Here is an 18,608-nt window from a genome sequence, read left to right on the forward strand (position 1 = left end):
GTGTGACCTGCCCATATCCTTGCCTCCACCCCCCCAACTCCTCCATGAAAACAATGACCGCTTATTAAGGAGACTGTTTTCTGATGCTCCAGGGAGTGACCCACAGTGAAATGAGTGACGGTCCATGGAGGACACACATGACAAGGAGGAACACTAAGAGAGCATCGCAAGGGGGGCAAGACAAGATCTTGTCTCCTTTAGGATGGTCTAGAGGGAGGTGGGGCCTACGGGGTGGGGGTGGGAAGGAGATAAGAAGGGTGATGCTTGGGGCATGTTGACTTCCATGAGTGTCGATGCCAAGTGCATTACATACATTATCTCACTCCCCACCATGGACTTCAGAGGATAAGAATCTAGAAATTTGCTCTCAGGTAACGTAGTTGGTAAAGCAGGGGGTTGCTCCCACCTAGCCAGTTCTGTAAAGTCCCTGCTACAAAGCTCTACATTGTGTTGGGACCAGGGAGACAGATGAATGGTCAAGGGAAGGTCAGGGCAGCTTGACCTTCTGTGGTCACTGAGTGAGCCATTGAGCAGGAAAGCTTTGGAGGGGCTCCCTGGGGACCCCCAACACCCACACCTTGGGGGCACCTACCCTATGTGCACATGTGCGCAACCTCATGAATTTGACTTGGAAATCTGTCAGCATCAGAGAATTGACCTTGTGGTTCCAAGTCATGGCTCCATAAACAAATCTTTCTTAATTAGCCCTGGCAGCTCAACACCTCTGGTGTGTCTAGCCCATTTCACTGCCACGCCTACTCTTGTTGGATCCAGTTCTAAAGTAAACTATGTTCTTTGAGAGCTCTTGCATACACATGAGTTGGCAGCCGGTCTGAGCTGACCCATAGACTCGTAAAAACCAACAGGGCCTCAGCACCCTCGCCTGGAATACCCAAACTCTTGGACCAAAGGTGCAAATCTTGCCCACATCAAGGATCTGGCTGCTTTCTTGGGGACCAAGAGATTGGGTTTTTGTTTCTACGCTTACTCTGGCAATCCATGAGGTAAGGGGGAGAAATGCCACACCACCTCTGTAGAAAAGAAAAGTTAATTCTGGTGGAAATTTAACCCTCTTTTCCGTACCTCAAGTCTAGACAGACCACCTACCACTCCGGGGGATTAGAAGTGTGGTTTTAACTTGCTCACTTGATGCTCTCTATCTCCTGTCACGTATGGATTACAAACTGTGAGCTTCATCCTGCTGCCTCTTGGCCATTTCTCAGCCCAGAGCTGGAGCACAGCAAGAACCTCTGGTCCCACCATGCCTGGGTCCATGGTCTTCCCCTCCTGGTAGTAGAGATATGTTCAGGGATTTGGTCCCTGATGGCATCCTTTCCATTGCTGCAAGAACTTGCGTAATAGTAGGACCTCTCTTAGTGCTTCTCCATCATGAAGATGGAGGATAAAGGTGCTAATGAGGTCTATTATGGAAAAGGTGCAATGCTTACCTGGGTCAGATGTGTTGGTAAGACATTTTGCTTCCCTTGTCCCAAATGCCTTTCCTTCCTTTGATGAAATGTTGCCAGATTAAGAGTGAATGCATTCGGATTTCTCAACATTTATTCAAATCCCTACATTTCTGCTGTGACAAGTGCTTTGTAGCAGTGAATGGCAAATGTTTCCCTATGCTCTGCTTTGTAGAAACCCCAGAGTGACCAGGCACGGAGCCCCCTTCTCCAAACATCTCTGTCATATAGATTATGCATAGTTGCTCAGAAGAAGTTTGTCTTTTGCAACAGACAAGACTTTGGGGAAAAGTTTTTCTTTTTCTTTAGTTGGGCATACAAAATAGAGCAAAACATGGTGATTGTGATCAGGGGGCCATTTTAGACAAAAATGTATCCAGGTCTGCCAGTGGGTGCCCTTTAGTCATGAGCTTGGTTTGCCGTGTCTCACTCTATGCTGTTTTGTGACAATGTATTCTCACTCAGTCAGCTTCAGTTTCTTCAAAGCAGGGTGAGGTAGGGGCATCTGAGAAGGTGTGAGCAATTGGAAAAACATTATGTAGATATATACACACACACACACACACACACACACATATAATGTATACACACATATATATGTATATATACACACACACACATATATATCATATATACATATTTGATACTTAAAGGCATAAAGATTGATTTTCTTCTGTGTAAGGAAGCACTCCAAGTCAGTTTAGGGGCAGGGCTAAATTTGCAAGAAGCGCGGTAAGTGGATTACTTGTGAATGGTTCTTGGAACTTGGGTGACTTTCAGTTTTCTCTGGTTTTTTAAAAATTCAATATTTAAAATACTGTAATTGCCAAGAATGCTTTGCTCTACAGAGCCGAAATTCAGAATTTCTCATGCATGTCACTTTCCTGTTGTCGGCAATTCATTTTTCTATGCTAGGTTACAAATCTACCCTCGACCTGTTCACAGCTCAGTGATTTTCCAAAGATTTCGGCTTCGACTCTCATGCTTTACCTTTTACCTGCCCCGTGACTCCTGTGGATTTAGTGTTTCCTAATTCCTTCTCATCAAGTTTTCACTGGGATCACTTCTATATCTCAGCAGCTTGACCTTGAGTGTGACCCAAACTTCACCTCTCTCACTTCTACCATTTAAGATGCTAATGATGACTATTGCTTTTCTTCTCTTCAATAGTGTGCTCATTAATATTATTATTATACATATAGGTTTCCTTCCCTCATTTGCCTTTCAACAAGCTTATAATGAGCGCTCATGATGTTGTGGGAATTGTGCTTGGTCCTGGGAAGTTACTGAATAGCTCTGGTTCTCACGGCACCTACAGTTTAGGGGGTACATACACGGAAACAGGTGATTACCCTCTAGCAGGATACATACGATGATGAATAAGTCCTGCTACACGCAGTGTAGTCATGATTTAATTGTTGCATACACAGGAAGGACATCCTACTGTGCCTGAAAAAGACTTCATGGAAACATGATCCTCAACTCCTTGGGTAGACGGGATGGGGCCTGCTGGGGGCAGGGGGAAAAGCATTCCAGAACAAGGAAATAGCACTTACAAAAATATGAAGGCATGAGAGATGACGGCATATACAAGGAATATGAAGCTGGTGTGGCTGGGGATGGGTGGTAGGGGAGGGGTGAGGAAAGATGTCAAGTGTCAAGTCACTATGGAATGAATTTATTGGCACAGAAATCAAAGTTTGCCCAATAATCAATTGAAGGTAGTTGAGTATAGTAATTAGTTTTAAAGATATCTATTTAATACCTTCTTTTTTCTCCACACTAGCTGGGTGTTTTCAGAGGGGGAAGTGATGGTCAGCTTGATAAGAGGCTTGAGGCAAAGAAAGCCCAAAGTGGCCATCTACCTTCATCTCAAGGCCAATAAAATCACTCTGATTTTACAGGTTGAGAAAAGAACGTACTGGACTGTGGAATGTGATGACTTAGTCTAAGTCAAAATGTAAGATGAAAGGACATAGACCTTCCCAGTCTGCTCTGTCTTTTGGAATCTATAAGATTCATGAATGCTATTAGCTCTGCTCTAGATAGCAAAAAAGTGGCTGGCTTGATTATGTAGTTCATAATCTTAATGAACAAACAGGGAGTATATGGAAACTGGAAAAACAAAACAGAATAAAACCAAACCAACAAAACACCTTCAAAAAAGAATGAAAGAAAAAAAGAAAGAAAGAAGGAGAGCAAGAGAGAGAGAGAGAGAGAGAGAGAGAGAAAGAAAGAAAGAAAGAAAGAAAGAAAGAAAAAGGATGAAGGAAAAATTAGTGTGAAGACATATAAGAGGTAGACCCCTAGACAAGTCAATGATAAACGGAAAACAACCTTAAGGTCAAAGGGCTCATAGGAGTCAGTTCTTGGTTCCAGATGGAATGATCCTAAGCCCTCCTTGCTGAATTTACTATGAAGGATGTTCAGAGCAAGTGTCACTGTCTTTGCTGTTGCCTTGTCAGAATCTGTGAGCAAATAGAGAACATTGCCCTCACACGTGAAACTCCCTGGTTCTGTTTGAAAATAACAGAAAAAAAAAAAAACAAGAATAATACAGAGTCTGGGCAACTTCAAGACTACTAAGAATCCAAGTTGTTTCTCCTGGAAACTCTTATTAAGGGCTCTAGCTGTTAATAGAAAATTCAACCTAGTAACATCACAGTAAAACACCAGAACATTGGAACTAACTTTAAACAATAATTCTAAAGGTTCATCAAATCCATTTCACCCATTATGCAAAACAAGAAACTACAGTCTAGAGTAGTGCAGTGACTTTCTCAAAATCCCCAAAAAATACCAGTCTGAATGCATCCAGTGTCGCTTTCGGTCAGTAACTTCCTCACTCAAAGAAGCCTTTTGTTATTTTCCCAAATTGGTTCCCCAGGATGCAACAGTCTGCCTCAGTGTGCACATATCTGTCCCACATTACATTACATTCTGTAGTTATCAAGCCTTGTAAATTCTGCATTCTAGTTAGATGCATGTAAATTCTGCATTCTAAGGTTCTTCTTGAATACTCTGTGAAACGCAAGCCAGAAATTTCCATTTATTTACAATTTCCCAATCTCCACCACCCTCCCTCACTTCCAATTGCACAAACACCAATGTTTCTTTGCCTGAGTTCAAGAACTGTATTTAGCAGGATGGATCAATGTGGCACCATATCCCCAGGGAGCAGATTTAGATATGCAGCTCGACCCCATTGGCAGCAACAGGTTAATGTTGTCTTTGCATTTAGAACAACCAAAGCTCTCTCAGGTGACTACCCCTAGGGGAAGACTCATGGTTCACTGCCTTTGATTAAATTCTTGGGAGCTTTCTGGCTCTATCCAGATCTGCCATTTGTCCTTGAGGAGCGCGACAGTGTCTGGAAATTATGAATAACTGTTGCTACCTTCTCACAGGAAAAGACTCCCTGAAATCTGGCCCCTTGGCGATCAAGTCCGATGATGTTATGTTCAGAGAGATAAGAGTAATCCCAGTCTTGTGCTGGACGGCTCATTCGACCATTTCAGGGATCAAGGTATTCTGCTGGTTAGGGAGGTAGGCCACTGATGAATTATGCATACAGTATGGAGAGCTTGACTTGGATTCAGAGATAAGTCACAGGAATGGCCAGAAGGTCACCTTAGAAAGAAGCTTTCTGTATTGGGCTTTTCTAAAGTGTGAAGACCCAGTCCCTACCGTGCAGAACTTTCGGTCTCACTGGAAGGACAGGTGTGAGTGACAGGCAGAAATGAGGCACATTCTAACTGGTGGGGCTCTCGTACGGAGTCTGTTTCTAGGGTGGCCTGAGAGAGGTGGAGTGGTTGAGGAGACAAGGCTCGTCTCCTCTCCCAGCCACTCCATCCCCCCAGATGGGGGGAAGAAGAGGAGACCTGAGAGGCCCTAATAAGAATGCATACCTGGACTACGTCCAAGAATCCCTTCAGGGTCTGGGGATCTTCATGTTCCCTTGCATTGTCTTGAGGCATTGTGTGTGAGACTCAAGGCTTCCTTCTTCAGCCAACGCAAATGCTCGCCTCTGTTAAGACTCGGACAAGAGGAAGTCCACCGAAGAAAGAGGCTGGCTGAGAAATAGAGAAACATGTGCACAGGGCTTGGCTTTTATTCACCTTTTCATACATGTGTGCCTTTGGCTGGGTGTTTCCAGCCTGTGGTGGTATTTGCAGTTTTGGATTTCTACAAAGACGCTTCTTTAAGTGTCTAGTGGCGGTGTAGGGAGGGGTGTGGTGCAGGGGGGGATGTGGGCCCAGTCCTGGCTGGCGCCTGGAACAATGTGAGTGGACAGATCCAGGACTCAGGGCGGGAAGCGGCCCCATTCCTCCCAAGGAGTCTGCCCATCGTGGCCTGGAAGTAAAGATGGGAAATGGGTCATCTTTTGAGAAGTTTGGCCAGGGGTGGTGGGCTAACATTGCTTTCCAGTGTAGGAGGGGGCTGGTTTTCTCATGCCTACTGAAGACAAGATGACGGTGGATTCAAACCTCAGCCTCAGGATTTGAGTAGATATCAAGGACAAGCTTGGGCTGTAGCGGTGTTGAGAGTTGGGGAGAGATCTCAGAGGGAACTACAATCCGTATGTAATCACCTGTGTCTGTTTGGGAAGTGGTTCAGGGGCTGCTCACCAATATGCTCTTGGAAGTCTCTTCTCAACCCCAGGTCCCAGAAAGGAGTGGAACACGAGCTCCTGACTCTTGTCTTATGTCCTTGTACTACAGAAGTGTACTTTCAATGATCCTGCTCTGTCTAGTGGCTTAGAGAAGCAGATATGTGTTTCTAATGACACACAGTTTAGGTGTGTCCCAGGGACAGCCACCTCTGGCTACCTGTCCCATTCAGGCTTTCTTCAGGCTGCCTGGGCCTCCAGGATAAATAGGCCTTGTAGCTTTTTTCCTGCCTGAGGTCCCAAAGACCCCAGAGGTGCCATAAACCCCAGGCAGCCAATAGATCAAGATTTTCTTCACCTCCTCTGTTCCCTGCCTTCTCTTGGCCCTGCTGCTCCAGGCTCTGGTGTCCTCACTCCTGAATGTTGGCAGTTCTGTTCTAAGTGATCCAGCCCCTCTAGTGGTGCCATTCTAACCACCCTGCCCCCACCCAGGCCCCCCATCCCTCCTCAGTTACCAGCGAGTGCTGCCGCAGGAAGCAGACCTCTTCGGTCCCCTCAGCTGGCCACTTCACTGTAACAAAGTCTGGCGGAAGCTGGCCTGCAGTGGATGTGTCTTTGCCTGCTTAGCCACGCAGGCAAGGCGGGGCACAGGAACTCTAACAGCCAGACCACAAAAAGGCTAATTTCCAGATGCAGACACAGTAAAAACAGCACTAGTTGTTGATTAGTGACCAGATGCTGAGCCATTCTAGAGTCCGTGGCTGGGGATGGAGAGGAGGTACAACACCCAACAGAAAGAGGCTGGCTTCACCCTGCGCTGATGACTCTCCTTGCCCTGGAGTCACTAAAAGTAATCCCATTGTTCACAGTGCAGTTTTGCTTTTCAAAGTATTCTAGGCAAGGCCAGCGATGTGGTCCCCATGTCTCAGGGAAATTACTGCACCGGGACACAGGTTGTGAACGACCGGTCACATGAGTTGGTCAGGGGAGAGCTGGGTCACATGGTCTCCACGGATCTCCCTCGGCATCACACCTGGGTTTCAGAGCCTCTCAATTTCTGGAGCAGCTCCAGACTGGTTTCTTCTTTCCACTCTCCTTGCATCATGCTAGCTCCTGGCCCTGTAACGAGAACCTCCACGCTGTGGGTCTCCGGGCCCCTTGATCAAGCTGATGTGAACTACAAGGACCTACCCTTGCAGTGGCAGCGGGCTACTTTTCAATATTCCAATCGATGATACTGCCACTTTTCTTCCGATAGAATCTTCTGGAATCCCTGACATAGTAATAGCAGAAAGACTTCCTGAGTTCTTCAGTGCTTCTCTTCCTGCAGATCACATCCATATTTAAAAATGCATTCATTTCCACACTTACTCACTCCATGCCACTACACCTATGGATTGTCAGGCACTTATCTGAGGCATATAGTTATTGCTTCTATTTTAAATTGTCAACATAGGTAAGATTCTTCATTGGAAAACTACTATAGCATCATATTACCCTTTCAGTCAAAAAGTCCTTCCTTATGTCTAACCGAATGAACTCCCTATTGCTACAATTCCAACTCACTTTTGTATCACCCATCTGGATTTTCCCAAACTCTACATCATTTTATCTGTATGAAGCCCTTGGAGGTAGCTATTACTATTACTATTATTTGACAGATGGGAAAACTGAAGCTTGATCTGTGCCCATCCTAGGGTGGAGGCAGACCTCCTTTCAGAACTCTCCTGACATACTAGAACTCTCTGAGCAATGCCCTGGGAAGGAGTCAGCAAGTGCTGCTGCAGGGAGTGAGGGAGGGTGACTCTGAGCTTACCCTTGGCCCCAGTGAGTACCTTCCCTCTCTCATCTTGGCGTTGCTACCCTCACCATCTTTGGTGGCCCATGCCCTCCCGATTACCAATACCTGTCAAGGTTACCTGCATGTACTGTGACTTTCTTAACCCTCATCATGATCTATATTATTGTGTTTATTTGGTTTCTTTTTTATTTTATTATCTGTTCAGCTCTCTCCACCCCCCTGAATTTCGATCTTTTTAATACTATATCCCAAGTGCTTAGCACAGAGCCTAGTAAGTGATAGACTCTCAATAAATATTTTTTGACAGAGAGATAACAAGGAAGAATAAGAAAAGGAAGAACAGCAAGAAGGACAGAAAGAAGGGAAACAATTAGAGAGCCTGCCTTTTCCCCTCTGCCTTTCTGCCTTTCCTCCCTTACCATGGACATTGGAATTCATCCATTAAATGGGCCAAATCTTATGGGACTTGTGATAGAAGGATCTAGAAGACTTGGGCTCTCATCCCAGCTCTGCCTCCTTGAGACCTCCCTATGCCTCACCTCCTCTCCTGTAAAACAGAATAATTATATCTACCTCACAGGGCCATGGTGAGGATAAAATAAAATAAAATTTTGCATTTCTGCAAAACCAGTTTCTGGCACATGGTAGATAGTCAGCAAAAGTTGTTCCCTTTCCCCTGCAGTAACTTCAACCTTTTGACCTCAATCCTGCAAAGTAAAATCAAACCCTGCAGCATGCCTCCAACCACATAGGAGAGGCTATCTTCCCAGCTGGTATGAGGATCTTATAGAGAATACACCGCCAGCCTTCTGTCTGTGCCAAAAAAGTCACATTGGAACGGATGCATTTTAATGAGCTGCTTCTGGTAATTAAACCCAAGGGACATATATACCAGCTGAAACTACAGTAGGCTGAATTCTAACTTTCTAGCTCTGTGAACTTGGATTAATAACTCGGCTTCTCTGATCTTTGGTTTTCCCCTCTACACACTTGGAATAATAATGATGGTGGAACTATTGAGTGTGAGCATGGAGAGGGTCTGGAATGTAGTAAGGCCATAACGAAACTTTGTTTGTTTGTTTGTTTGTTTGTTTATTGTTTTTAGATAGAGAATGAGAGAGAGAGAGTGCACAAGCTGTAGAAGAGAGAGAGAGAGAGAGAGAGAGAGAGAGAGAAAGAGAATCTCAAGTAGGCTCTACGCCCAGCGTAGAGCCCACCATAGGACTCCATCTCACAACCCTGAGATCATGACCTGAGCCGAAATCAAGAGTCGGCTGCTTAACTGACTTAGCCACCCAGGCACCCCTAGTAAGGTCTATAAATGTTAGTTTATGTTGATCCACGGGTTAGAAGAAAAGCTACCCTCAAGACTAAACTAGATGCAAGAAAACTTCAAGGAACATTAATTAATTGCCAGTTACTTTTATACATCTTGTCTCCTTTCATCTCTGAATAACATGAAAAGATACAGCCCCTTCCCATTCTCCTTCATTCATCAGTTCATTCATTCCACAAACACCAGCTGTAACCAGAGAGATAATGGGTCTTTCTAATAGTGAAACACGGTGGTGTGTAGTTGACTTATTTAATGCTATTCTGGATATCTTTCCTTTCAGGGCTCAGCCCTAGATTGCACAATTCCTGAAAGAGAGGGGCTTTTCTCTGGGTGCTTCTGCTTGGCCAGTAGAGTACCCCCTCTCCTTGCTTCCAGCTGCCCTTGCCTGCTAATGGGAACCATCATCCCAGGGCCTCACTGCAGGCTTGCACTCCGATGGCTCTTTCTATTTCAGCCACATTTTCTTCAGCTTCTCTGAGCCTTTGCACATGGTTCAGCTGCTTTTGCACTCTTAAAACCTCCAAACCCACGACCAAGTAAATCGATGCTAAAAACGGGCAGTTTTTTTTATCCCGTAAATGAGTTCTCAAAAACACGTGCATTTCTTATACACATTTCCAAGCACAGTATTGAGTTCATAATACATGAGATGTATGTGCCACTATACATTGTAGAAAACCCAAGCTTAACTTTGAAAGATGAGAGAACAAAAGCCCACAAATGCATGCAATGCTTGTGAACATTCGAGATCTCCCTGCTACCTATCGGCGTGGGCGTTTATGAATTTACCACGTGTCATTTTCATGCCATCGCTGGATGTTTATTTGGTCATTAGTTGGGTGAGAAAATAAAAAATGTGTTCAGATGCAACTTGGAGGAAAATAACTTCTCTTTCCTTCTCTTTCCCTCTCTCTCTTACATGCACAGCCCAGTGGGTGCCTTGGATATAAAGCGGTGAACAGATCAGAGCAAGTCTTCAGACTGTTCTTTCAGCCAGTGGAAGACACAGGCTTTCACTCACTTAAGAAATATTTCTTTTAATTTATTATTTATTTAAAAATTTTTAAAAAAATTGTTTATTTTTGAGAGAGAGAGGGAGACAGAGCATGAGCAGGGGAGGGGCAGAGAGAGAGGGAGACACAGAATCTAAAGGAGGCTCCAGGCTCTGAGCTGTCAGTACAGAGCCTGATGCAGGGCTCAAACTCACGAACCGTGAGATCATGACCTGAGCTGAAGTCAGATGCTTAACCAACTGAGCCACCCAGGTGCCCCTCAAGAAATGGTCCTTGGGTTCCCACTATGGATCTAGGTGCTGGGGATTCAGAGGAGAACGAGGCAGGCTGCTCTCTGGGAATGAATGTTCTAGCAGAGGTGAGATAGGAGGTAAACATGTAGGAAAGAGGGAAACAAACAAGATGCCATCTGTAGTGACAAGATGGGAAGAAGTGAAAGCGGAATGGGGTGGCAGTGATATGAGGGGGTGCTGGGGAGAATGGCAGAGTCCGGGTCATATAGAGCCTTGAGGTCATAAGGACGAGAGGAAGGCAAGAGAGGCTTTAGCAGGGTGGTAACTTGATCTGATTTACACCGTTAACACCTCACTCTGATGGTGGGGAATGTATCATGGGGAAGAGGGAGAGATAGCAGAGAGATCCTATAGCCCCCTCAAGAACTTACGTGGTTTGGACAACAGGGTTGGGGTGAAGAAGACAGACAGGTTCTGAACATGGTTTGTCAAAAGAGCAGACGAGGCTGGCTGATGAATCGTGCTGGTGCAGGGATGACAAAAAGGGAAAGGATCAAGACTGAATCAAGGCTTTGCTTGAAGTAGTGGGTGGTTGTACCATTGACAGAGCTGAGGAAATCCCCGATTAAGAAAAATAAATGTAACGTAGGTTGTATTAGGTGCTGAGAAGGAAAAGAGGAGGGTGCTAGGAAAATTTTTTTGGAGAATTCTCAACCCAAGATGACTGTCCCCAGGTGTGATGTCCTGGTACGTGGTTGGGGGAAGGTGCACTTTTCACCCCCAGCGCAACAGTCATGGGCAATGAACCTCTGCTAAGAGCTTCTAGAGAAAGGATTGTGCCAGGCGCATCACCAAGGCCCATGCTGCAGCTGCTGCTGTATCTGGAAATCTGGCAATGCTAACCTCAGAGGGGATTCAATTGGTTTGGCACAATTACATCTCCATGCTCTAATCCAATTTCATCAATTTATGGCCAGTTTTTTTTCTTCTGTTCCTCAGCCTTTTATCTCCTTTGTTAATTTTCCCCTAGAAGCCAGCCAGACAGACAACGTCTCCTCCTTCTGGGTCTCAGGTATGCAAAAATACGCCGCATCAGTCCTCTTTAAAGCAGCCCAGAGCCCCTGTCACCCTCTCCTAGGGGTTCTGGTGGGAGACCCTTTTAGATGAGCCAGTGGGGACAGAGACGTGGGAGGCAGAAGGATGTTACCCGAGGCCTGGCATCTCCCCCCAGGCAAGACTGCATGGCCTTCCCAGCATTTCCTGTGCAGCTCATACAGACACTTCCAAGCTGGTCCTGGAGCCAGCCACCTGCTCAGATCCAGACTGGGAATTAAAATTATTCCCCAAATGCCAACTCAACCTTTGGCTGCCTCTTCACCAGGAGTCCTCGACCCTCCAAGCAAAGGGACCCAACATTATGAAGTTTTTAATGTACTGGACCCTCTGCTGGGTGTCCTGACACTGATTCCTGCCTCAGCGTTGGGAAACTGGTATTCCTAGTTCCATTTTTAAATGGCGAACACTTGGGATCAGAGAAGCAAATTAATTTATTCTTGCCGACAAATGGAAAGAGTGGAGTCCAGGCCAAGGCCTATACCCCCCTTATGGCCTGCTCCTTCACAACCTTCCAGACGCCTGTTGGACCCCATCTTTGCTTTGCCCACCCCACCCGCTGGACTTTTGCGATGATGTTCTCAGTCTTAGTGCTACCCACGGCTCTGACCTCATACCCTCTGGGTGCCCGGCAGCGAGCATTGCGGTCAGTGCTAAGCCCTGGAGTCAATCTCTTTGTCATTCCTAGCGGTCTTCATCTTGTCTCCTCCGTCTTGACCGGCACAGCATAGGGGAGACTTGGCAACATGGGTCGGGGAAGGACCAAAATAATGGTGGCAATACCCATCACTGAAAATGGGGACAGCTATTGGGAGTCTGGTGGGCATATGGACGGACAAGAACCAGAAAACAGTGGCTTTGGCTGGAGGGTATACCATTCAGCAGAGTCATAAGACCTACACATCAAAAAGAGAAAAAGACACAGAGAGAGAAGGAAAACAAGCAAACATAAACAACTCACGATGAACTCTAAGATCTTTACTGTTCCTCAACTCTTCTTAGTGACTTTTCTTTCTTTTTTGTTTTCCAGGTTTAATGAATTACGTGGGGACACCGGCCATATAAAAACACAAGCAGGCACTCAGTCTCGGACCAGTCAACCACGGAGTTGGAATTCAGGTCTGACCCAGGACCACAGGTTCCAAGGCGAGAGATTCTGGGGCACCTGCACGCACTCTCCAGGTAGACTGGCCTTGTTGCTTTTCACAGGAATCAGTGTTCATAATAGGACAGGGGCTATATTTCAGTCCCCCACCCCCAGTCTCATGTATTTATGATTCTTGGTAAGATCAGCTTTGGTCCTGATATTGTATCATCAAACAGGTCATTATGGTCTATATTAATCCAGGTGAGGATTTTTTTTTATTTTAAGGCAGGCAACTGAAAATAGAAACAGGGTGGACTGATACATTCTTTCTTGCTCTTTTTTTTTAAGTTTATGTATTTATTTTGAGAGAGAGAAAGGGGGAGGGAGGGGCAGAGAGAGAGAGAGAGAGAGAGAGACTGGGAAAGAGAGAATCCCAAGCAGGCTCCATGCTGTCAGCGTGGGGCATGATGCAGGGCTCGAACACACATGAGATCATGACCTGAGCCAAAATCAAGAGTCAGACACTAAAGACACTTACCCAACCCAGGCGCCTCTCTTGGTCTTGACAGTGGTGCTTGTTCAAGAAGGGTACAAGGGAAACCCAGCCCTGCCTTTGAGAAAGGGGTCGACTTCTGGGAACACACAGTGGGTAGTTTTTTGTCATTCCCCTGAGAGGCTGTGAGTCCGGGCTCCACACGGCTCTGCCCTCAGCAGTCACCCACAGAAGCAGCGAAGACACCGCCCCCCCGACCCTGAGCCAGTCATGCTCCATATCCCCTCCTTCTCTCTCTTTGGTGTGTGGGGGAGTAGGGGGAAGGAATGATATGGAGGGACTTGGGGGCAAGGAGGGGCTTTAAATGGTCGCATGGGATTCTGGCTTGTCTGTGAGGTAGTACTGAATTTCCAGAGAGGTCATTGTAAATGAGACTTGAGTTATTAATGCTATTGGCTCCAGAAATCAAAAAAAAAAGAAGAGGGAGGCAAGAGGATGAGCAAGTGATGAGGAGCATGTGAGCATGGGGGGTTGCAGTGAGGCCAGGTGGTGTTAGCACAGAGTGAGGTCAAGGCCACCTCTGGGCATCCCTTCAGATAGCCTGGGAGTCCATGGACCTGCCTGCTTTGGGGAACCGTAGATCTGGCTCCCCATCACACGAATTTAGCCTGAACTCCAGGCCTGGGATACGTGAGGAGCAAGTGGGCAGAGCTGAGATGGCCCTTCACCCCGGATCTGCCAGGTCAGGGTCATACCGTGTGCGGTTCTCAGTCCCGTGGAGCCCAGGTGAGGATGGGCGAGCCGGAGGCACCCACGCTCTGCCTCAACCACTCCACCCATCACCACCTGGCCAGGGTGGGGAAGAAAAATTTCTCCCCCAGATAAGGGGAGAAGAGACATCTCTCCATATTCTAGTAGAGATTCTATATAGGAGCGAGGGGAAGAAGGAAAATCTCCCTGTACGTCCAGGCTCTTGTGGCCAAGAAAATCATTTTGATGGTGGGGCCTCCAAAATCACAGCGATGACCTGCTATAGGAGGGAGGTGCCACCTCCAGCCCAAGCCCCAGAAAAGGCCCTGGGGTAGCGATTCTGGATACAATCCACCCACTTCAAGTATGCCATGGTGGTTGGCTTAGTATGTTCACCAAGCTGTGCAACTCTCACCACGTCAATGTTAGAGCATCGTCATCCCCACAGAAAGAAAGTCCATAGTCAATGTTGGAACATCGTCATCCCCACAGAAAGTTCATACCCATTGGCAGCCATTCCTCTCCACCTGCTACCCTGCAACTCCCAATCCGACTCTCTCTCTCCACAGATTTGCCAACTGTAGACATTTGTACAAAGCACAATGCTTTCAAGGTTCTTCCTTGTTGTAGCATGCATTAGTACTTCCCTCCTTTCTTATGGCCGAACAATATTTCATTGGATGGCTGTGCCCTGTTTCTCTTATGGCTTCATTGGTTGAGTGACACCTGGGTTGTCTCCACTTTCTGGCTACTGTGTGTGACCAATGCTGGTATAAACATTCGTGTGCAAGTTTTCATGGATGCGGTGTATTTTCCCTTTAATCCCCATGACAACAAATGGGCATCATAATCCTGATTTAGTAGGAAAAGCCGCAGCTCAGAGAGGTGAAGCGACAACTTTGGAGACAGAGAAGCTTCTTTCGATTTGGTCTGATCATGACAGGAGGACAAGTAAGAGGAAATAAGGTGGGGCTCCACCTCGCCTTTCCAGGTCATTATACACACCATTGAGTAAAAAGAAATGGCAGGAATGAGAGAAAGTGCGTCAGCAGGTCCGCTGTGGGCTCCACTGGCCTTCTTTTGGGAGCCAGGTCTCGATGAGAGCCTCACGCTTGCCCTGCCCTGGCATGGTTCTAAGGTCTGGGAAACGTCCCCCCTTTCCCAATCGCCTCCTTGTTTCGGTGGCAGACAAGAGGAGCAGTCAAGAGTGGCTCAAAACAACTGCTGGGGTAGCGTGTTAGGCTTGTGAGGACTCAGGTGAGACGTCTGTGCAGCAGTGCCCATTTTGAGGTTCCTGAGGTGAGCTCTGCCCGGTCCTGGGAAGAGCCCCAAAGAGAAGAACTCAGCATGGGCCCAAGGGTGGCTCTATGGCATGGAACCAAAGGGTCACAGAGGCTGCTGGCTCTGCTTGTCTCTGCCCCCAGGGCTTTCCCAGAAAGTACCTGGACCTGGGAGTGTGGGTGACGTGCCGCCCCATTAATGTAGCTCCGATGGCTAATTGGAACCCAAGCCAAAGCTGGTAATCATTGACCCTCAGAGGCTCCCTGGGGCACAGCAGTAGAATCAACAGGAACACTGGCTCTCCGGCTAATCCCCTGCTCTGTGGTTTATCCTAGAGGCTTGCCCTTCTCATCACCTTTCTAGGATGCATGATGTTCTTGTAGCCTGGACCCTGGTGTAGAGAAGCCCAGCATTAAAGGCATTGCAGGTGATGACGCGACTGGGTCTGTCAATCTGCCGGCTGTAACTTGAAAGGAAATTAGTGTTGAGATGCTAGCACTGCGGGTGTGAACAGCTTGATCCCTTTCCATAGCCCAGTGTCGTCCAAGCCCTTTCCAGCCATTTGTAAGATTGATACGGATGGCCCCATTTCTTCGATGAGGAAATCGACACACCGAGAGGTTAGGCAGTACCCAGGGTTCGAGCTAGTAAGTGACCGACACCAGATCCAAACCCCACATACTGACTTCTTAAATCCTTCCTGGGAGTCACTTGATGCAGCTCTGATAGGGAAACAAACATAAGCTAGAATGTGAGACCAGAAGGCATCCCAAGTTCCCTCCAAACTCAAGAACCTGGTGTTCTTTTTTTTTTTTTTAAGTTTTTTTTTTTTTAATGTTTGTTTATTTTTGAGAGAGAGAGACAGAGCACAAGCAGGGGAGCAGCAGGGAGAGAGAGGGAGACAGGATCCGAAGCAGGCTCCAGGCTTCGAGCTGTCAGCACGGAACCCGGCACAGGGCTTGAACTCACAAACCGCAAGATTGTTACCTAAGCCAAAGTCGGACACTTAACGGACTGAACCACCCAGGCGCCCCCAAGAACATGGTGTTCTGTCTCTTGTCTTTTGCATGTCTATCAGAGCTGGGTTATACCAACATGATACCCTTTACCTTGGGGACAGCATCATGAATTCTAGTCCCCAAGTGCCATTACTCAGGTATTAGTTGAATTAGTCCCCTAATTTTAAATTGCCATTTGGAATTCTATACGTTTTCTTAAAAACAAAGTGCACTTTCTTGCTGCAGATGCTCAGGAAAGTATGTTCAGAGCCTACAGACCACACGGAATTTATTCGTTTCTGGGCTGGAAAGACAGTTGATGTAATTAAACCGCAGGGAACTAAAAGGGTCAGATTAATGAGAGAATTCCCACACTAATAACAGTGTGGGATGAAAACATGAAATTTAAGAATTATTTCATTCTGGATGTGTCTAGTTTGCAGAAAAACACACTCCTCCCAACACATCCCTTTACAAGATAAACATGTGAGAGGGTGATTATTTTATTTGTCAAAATCATTCTTCACTTTATAAATTATTCCGTGAAGGATTCCTTTAAATATCTAATATCCTAATGCATATGTGATACGACTCACTGTATATAAGCGATTTCTGTTCTCATACCATCTTCCGAGAACACCATAGAATTGGTTCCAGGATAAGATTACCTGTCAAGACATGGACAGAGACATTTGCCCTGTCATGGAGTTCCTTTGAATCGTAATGAGGCTAAAAAGGCCATGAGACTAGAAACGTCTTTGGATTGTTGTGTGAATTCAGTTTTCTGTCACAGGTTCACTAGAAACTGGATTCAACAGGTAGTGTAGCAGCACTCAAGAGGTCCGGCCTGCGTGCACAGGAGGGGTCTTAGAACCCATCCATCTGCCCATTCCTTTGTGGCGAAGTCCCATCTGTTCCTGGGACAGACGGACCCAGGAGTCTCTAGGGATCTGTCCTCTCTCTCCAGACGATAACCATATTTGCTGTGTTTCACTAGGTGTCTTCCTTACTGTGATTCCACCCCAATCTGGCGTGTGTCCCGATAGAGGCAGGTCGGCATATTCCACGCCGAAACCCGGGCCAGCTCTGTTGGCCACGGCAGGCTTCAGTTATACGTGAAGCTTTGAAAATCGTCTTCTTGCACCTCTTCGCACAGAGGCAGGTGGCATGGACTTCTCTGTGAACAAGCCAGCGAACCACCCAGGCTAGAAGAAACCAGATAAGGGTTTGGTTATGAGGAGCGTGAGGCCACAAAGCCGGATCATCTGCCCTGTCCTGGTGCTGTGGAGACCGAGTCCTGCCATTAGAGAGCGGAGTTAGGCTCTATTACCCTCCCACATCCCCTTCTGGAAAGTAAGCACTTTGAGCCATTCACACCTCACTGTATTGATTAATCTCCTTGGCAAATACTTACTGAGCATTTACTGTAGGCTGGCACTGAGCAAGGAGGCACTGGGGATATAGCAGGAGAGGAGATGGAGGGGGTCACTGCCTCCAAAGCAGCATAAAAGTAAACGCGTAGGTTAAAATGACTGTAAATACTACCCCCAAAAGTCAAGAGTGCAATCAACTATCGCAAGGGGGAGGGAACCTGATTTAAATGGGGAGGGGCTTGGCCAGGGACTCTTCCCTCTTTGAGAGACAGACATTTATGTTTCTTTCTGAAACCAGGTAGTCAGTCTGGGGTTCGGAGGAGGGAGAGCAGAAAGCCAGGTGCTCCCAGCAGGGGAAACGGCACATGAGGCCAGATCGGAAAGGTGAAGTGACTTGCCCCCATTTCTGTAGTTGGTGTGAGGCAGAGCCGGCTGCCCAATGTCTCTTCCTGTGTCTGTATCCCCAGCTGTTGCCTAGGTGTGCCCGTGGCGCTCAGTGAGTGTCGTTGAACTGACCGACTCCGAGGCCAGGGTGCTTGGCCCTCCTGCTCGAGCAGTGAGGACCCAAGGTTCGACTCACCATCACTGGCAGATTCTCCTCTTCCAGCGGGGAGGAAGCTCCCCAGCCTCCCTCACTAGCCATCACTCCCAACGAACCTCTGACCATGAAAGATGAAATGGCCGCACCCTGTGGAGATCCAGAAATATCTCCAGGCGGAAGATGGCATTGCCATAACTTCAGGCCACCGCCTACAATGAGCTCAAGCTAGGACAATCTAGAGATTAGGACAATCTCTAGAAGCTTCCAAAGAAAGCGCGATGCTTGACAACACATCTTCAGCAGCTTCCACGGTTGTGTCCTAATCACTTTGGCATCATGACCTTCCTGAACTCCATCTGGCGTTATGAGGTCCTTCTGGTGACATTGGGGTGCATGGCCTTCTCCCCCAACATGCACTATCAGATCCAATCCAGTTGAGCCTGGACCCTCTCCACGGGGGCCCCCATGGCGTCGCACATACTCTGCCTCCCTCAACTTTTCTGGTGCTTTGGCC

At 47.0% G+C, this 18,608-nt stretch overlaps 1 protein-coding gene across 4 annotated transcripts in view; it reads left to right on the forward strand.

Annotated features, from left to right (window-relative positions):
• Window positions 1-795: 795 nt before the first annotated feature.
• KCNJ1 (potassium inwardly rectifying channel subfamily J member 1) overlaps window positions 796-18,608 on the forward strand; it is a 29,925-nt gene continuing 12,112 nt past the window's right edge. Inside the window, exons 1-4 of one of the 4 annotated variants that reach the window (XM_015082590.2) lie at window positions 797-1,004; window positions 3,371-3,426; window positions 11,489-11,530; window positions 12,602-12,753. The gene's annotated coding sequence lies outside the window, so the exon portion shown is untranslated. Of the gene's footprint in view, window positions 1,005-3,370; window positions 3,427-11,488; window positions 11,531-12,601; window positions 12,754-18,608 lie in introns of all 4 variants that reach the window. The other 3 variants (XM_015082591.2, XM_053203887.1, XM_015082589.2) reach the window with 3 other exon arrangements.

Source organism: Acinonyx jubatus, chromosome D1 (genome assembly GCF_027475565.1).
Source record: "Acinonyx jubatus isolate Ajub_Pintada_27869175 chromosome D1, VMU_Ajub_asm_v1.0, whole genome shotgun sequence".
Lineage (NCBI taxonomy): Eukaryota > Metazoa > Chordata > Mammalia > Carnivora > Felidae > Acinonyx > Acinonyx jubatus.